Consider the following 5332-nt stretch of genomic DNA (forward strand, 5'->3'; position numbering starts at 1 on the left):
TTAAGCGTCTGCCTTCGGCTCAGGTCATGATCCCAGAGTCCTGGGATCGAGCCCCGCATCGGGCTCCCTGCTCCGCGGGAAGTCTGCTTCTCCCTCTGCCTCTCTCTCTCTTTCTCTGTCTGTCATGAATAAATAAATAAAATCTTTAAAAAAATAAAAAAATAAAAAAAATAAAGTGCCAGTTTTATATACAAATCAGTAAGTAAACTTTAAAATCCACTTTGAAGCAAGCAAACTTTAAAATCCGAAGGCCTTGGAGTAACTGACTGATTAATCTTGCTGGATCAGACTCAGCCTAGGGTCCCCACACTTTGAGCCTTGACTGCCACTAAGAGCCACGGTGAACTCTTGGACAGCCATCCTCCCTGCAAAAGCCAAACACGGCCAAGATCTTTCCTAAGAATCCGAGTAGCTTTTGTCTCTGCTTCTTTCTAGGTGAGACAACTAGCATCACTAATCAACAGGCTTGCTTATGAGGTGCTACACAGTTTTAACAATATTATTAAGAACAGTATGGATATTTCATAGTGTATCTGGTTTGATACACTTCAAGTAGCTGATTTTTTTTTTTATGAGAAGGAGGGGAAAAATCAGCAAAATAAGAGCACATCTTCATTCACTTATAAGTCAGTATCCACGGTAAAAGAATTCTTTGTTGGACTTGACATCACTCCTATCCTCTGATACTTGCCTCCTCTCTTCTCAAAGAAGTTAGTCTTCCCTTCCAGTGGAATATTCTCCATAAGGTCAAATGGATTTTCTACTCTGGAAACCTTGCTAAAACCTAGTTCCTACCTAAGTCAGTCTGCCATGAATTCAATATACTGCTTTATTAACATGCAGTTCATCCCAATGAGCTTCATGGGCAAGGCCTCTGGGAGGAACTCCTGGTCTATCCTAACGGCATTGATAGTTATTTCCTTCACTCTCTGCTCTGAAGGTTTATGGACCAGGTGTTTGAACATCAGGCAGGCAAAGTTATGGTGTAAACCCTCATCTCTGCTAATAAGCTCATTGGAAAACCATGAGGCCAGGCATCAGGCTGCATTTCTTGAGCCAGAATATCGACGCAGAAGAACCAAAAAAGGAGATTCCTTCCGTGGCAGCAAAGTCCACATCCCATTCCCCGTAGGTAGCCTCTTTGTCCCCAATCCAACGCAAGGCCCAATCTGCCTTCTTCCTTCCACAAGGCATTGTCTCAATGGTGTTGAAGAGAAATTCTGTCTCTTTGGAATCTTTAATATAAGTGTCAGTGAGGAGACTACACATCTCAGAATGGATGTTTTCCATGGCAATTTGGAAGCCATAGAAACAGCAGGCTTCTGTCATCTGAACTTCTTGGCCACACCGCTCCACCAAGTTTTCATTTACTATGCCAACACTCACCGCAAAGAAAGCCAGAATGTGAACGTGGGGTATAAAATCTCTCTCCTCAGGCTTCAGCGATTCCCAGTGTTGAATGTCCTTGGAAAGATTCACCTCTTCAGCTGTCCAAAAGGAAGCCTCAGCTTTCTTACACATCTGCCAAAGATCATGGTACTTCATAGGGAAGATGACAAAGCGAAGAGGGTTTTCTGTCAGTAGGGGCTCGTCCTCCACGCTAGGGGCAAGTATCTTAGTTTTTGGCTCTGGGGCCTCCCAGAAGATCGTCCTGGTGGTCTTGCTGACCAGCACGCCAGACCACTGAGGGCAGGGGGCGGGAGGGTGTTCTTGTCCTCCAGGCTGAGACCCTTGAGGAGTGGGAACTGGAGCTGCTGCTGCAGCTGGGGGTCCAAGATGGTGTCCAGTGGGAGGCAGAGGGAGAGCATGGCCCAGCAGGGCATGCTTGCAGGTCCTGGGACTATTTATTTTTCCTTTTATATCCTGGTTGACCCATTCACTGTGTAGTAGCATGTTATTTAACCTTCATGTATTTGTGGTTTTTCCAGATTTTTTTTGGTGGCTGACTACTAGTTTCATAGCCTCTGGTCTGAAAAGATGCATGGTATGACTTTGATGTTTCTGAATTTGTTGAGACTTGTTTTGTGGCCCAATATGTGATCTATTCTGGAGAATGTTCCATGTGCACTTCAAAAGAATGTATATTTTGATGTTTTAGGATGCAGTGTTCTGAATATATGTTAAATCATCTGTCCCAGTGTGTCACTCAGCGTCATTGTTTCCTGGCTGATGTTCTATTAAGATGATCTGTCCATTGATATAAGTGGGAAAAAAAAATAAAGTCCCCTATCGATTAGTTCCTTTATGTTTGTTATTGTTTTATGTATTTGGGTGCTCCCATTTTGGGTGCATAAATATTTACAATTGTTATATCTTCTTGTTGCATTATCCCCTTTATTATTATATAGTGTCCTTCTCTGTCTCTTGTTAGTTTTTGTTTTAAAGTCTATTTTGTCCAAAATAAGTATTACTACTCCGGCTTTCTTGACATCCATTGCATGATAGATGTTTCTCCATCCCCCCCCCCCTTTTTTTCTTTTAGATTTTATTTATTTATTTGTCAGAGAGCAAGCGCAAGCAGGGGGAGCAGCAGACGGAAGGAGAAGCAGGCTCCCTGCTGAGCAAGGAGCCCAATGTAGGACTCGATCTCTGAGATCATGACCTAAGCCAAAGGCAGATGCTTAACCGACTGAGCCACCCAGGCACCCCTCCATCCCCTCACTTTCAATCAACAGTTATCTTTAGGTCTAAAATGAGTCTCTTGTAGGTATCTGCTGCCTACATTCTTGATGGTTTAACTTGTCCTTTGTTTCAATGAGTGACCTTTCAATAATTTTCGTTTTGCCATTTTAGAGTTAACTTCTGTATCTTGAAACAAAAGAATGCTAACCGATATAGGCACTCAAGAAATGGTAAGATGGGACAACTTTTGTGTTAAGCCAGTTGACAAATGACAACAGGAGCCCTTAAGTGGGGACTTGAGTCATCAAAACTGATGAGTTAATTTGAGGGCCCATCTGATAAGTGCATTTTGTACCCTAAACTCAAGGAAAAGTAAGAATCAAATCAATCCACAAAATACAAATATTTTTTACCACTAAATCACTGAGGCAATTACAAAGAATATGCTTCTGGAACAAAAGGCAATTCCAAAAGAGGCGGCCTAAAAATGCTTTTGAAGGTGGTAGACTAATGAAATACAGATATTCTTTCCAAATAAAGATACTTTTTCTTCAAAGCACACAAAATTTGTGTTTTGTAAATTTGCTGTTAAAAAAAAAAAAAACACAGGGGCACCTGGGTGGCTCAGTTGATTAAGCGACTGCCTTCGGCTCAGGTCATGATCCTGGAGTCCCGGGATCGAGTCCCGCATCGGGCTCCCTGCTTGGCGGGGAGCCTGCTCCTCCCTCTGGCCCTCCCCCCTCTCATGTGCTCTCTGTCTCTCTCATTCTCTCTGTCTCAAATAAATAAATAAAATCTTTAAAAAAAAAAAACACATAACTGATTTTAGAAGTATACATATCTGGAGCAAAACCTGTGCTACCATGTTCCTCATGAACACTTCCCTTTCACCTCTTTAGGATACTTGCAATGAAATATTAGATATTTGAAGTCAGCCAGTGTGATTTTTCAAATGCCTAGGATGTATTTAACCATTATGGCTATAAAGAATGTCCAATCATGTGTTTTAATAATTATATATGCCCTTTGGCTAGTTGTTCAGCTATAAATGTTACGATGTATCTGGGGCACCTGGCTGGAGTCAGTAAAGTTTGCGACTCTTGACCTCAGAGTTGTGAGTTCGAGGTTCCACGTTAGGTGTAGAGATTACTTGAAAATAAAATCTTAAAAAAAAATTAAGATGGGGAACACCTGGGTAGCTCAATTGGTTAAGCATCTGACTTTTGATTTCCATTCAGGTCATGATCCCAGGATTCATGATCCCAGAATCCTGGGATCAAGCTCCACGTTGGGCTCCGCACTCAGCAGGGAATCCGCTTGTCTCCCTCTTCCTCTGCCCCTCCCCCTGCTCTCTCTCTCTCTCTCTCTCTCTCTCTCTCTCTCACTGCCTCTCTCTCTAAAATAAATAAGTAAATCTTTTTAAAAAATAAGATGTATCTTGCTCAACAATGAGAAGTTGACATTTGACATTAGTGAGATCAGTCAGGCAGTAAGTAAAGGAAGTTAAGGCAAGGAGCACTTAGTTTATAGCTCTTACCACACCCTCCAGCCTCATTATGACAAAGATGCAATTCTACTAGCCCCCAAAGAAGTCTTGAAAAACTCAACAATTTGTTTGTTATTGTAGCTATTACTGTACTTCTATTATTTGACCCTTAAGAGAAAGTTCTTATTTAAGGATACTTGGAGGAGAAAGAGGCTCCCTTAGTAGACTGTAAGGATTAAATGGCAGAGAAACTACTTGTGATCAGACATCATTTAAAATGGGTATATCCATCTTAATTACATCAATTTATTGAGCTGCACTGTGGAGCTCATTTTTAAGCTATACCACTTTCCATTCTGCATCTTGCTCAGCAGCAAGGCAGTCAACACTTATCATTTATGAAGTTAGAAGGCCAACATTCTTAAGATAAGTGGTGGTGGTGAATTCGAATCTCTATATGGTAGGCAGAATACGGACCCCCAGTTACCATGTCCTAATCCCTGGAACCTGTGAATATGTTACATTACATGGCAAAGGAGAATGAAGGTTGCAAATGGAATTAATAAAGTTGAACAGATGATCAACTCATCAGATGATCTTAAAATAGGGAGATTATCTATGTGAACCTAATGTAATCACAGTGGTCCCTCTAAGTGGGAAAGGGAGGCAGAAAGAGTGGAAGAGTAGGTGGAGATGTCAGGGGCAGAAAAAAAGATGTGACAGCAGAAGCAGGGTCAAGGTGATGCCATTTGAGGACTCAACCCATCATTTCCAGCTTTGTAGATGGAGAAAGAGGGTAAGGAGCAAGGAATATAAGCAGCCCATGGAAGCTGGAAAAGGCAAACAGACAGATTCTTCCTCAAGGTCCCCAGAAGGGAACACAGAACTGCCAACAACTTGATTTGAGCCCCTGGAGAACTGCATTAGACTTCTAACCTACAGATTTGTATTGTTTAAGCCACCATAATTGTGGTAACTTTTTATAGCAGCAGTAGAAAATCAGTATGTTGTTAATATTTTAGTTTGTCAGTTGTAGGTCAAGACTCAGTGGGAAAGCTTTGCTTTGATATATGATGGCATAGATTCCCTTAAAATAAGGGATAGAATTTTAAATTCTAAAAAGCCACTGAAGTCTACACAAGTTCATAGGTCCATTGGATGGGAACAGAGTTGATTGAGCTGATCTTGTATTATTTTCTATATACCAGTCTTTCCCCTCCTGCT

At 41.5% G+C, this 5332-nt stretch overlaps 1 pseudogene; it reads right to left on the bottom strand.

The window, feature by feature from the left end:
* Positions 1 to 620: 620 nt before the first annotated feature.
* On the bottom strand, positions 621 to 2202 carry LOC123847736 (ribonucleoside-diphosphate reductase subunit M2-like; annotated as a pseudogene).
* Positions 2203 to 5332: the final 3130 nt, after the last annotated feature.

This window comes from Mirounga angustirostris, unplaced genomic scaffold (genome assembly GCF_029215605.1).
Source record: "Mirounga angustirostris isolate CCGP_5_RB_7025 unplaced genomic scaffold, mMirAng1.0.hap1 SCAF_2, whole genome shotgun sequence".
Classification (NCBI taxonomy): domain Eukaryota; kingdom Metazoa; phylum Chordata; class Mammalia; order Carnivora; family Phocidae; genus Mirounga; species Mirounga angustirostris.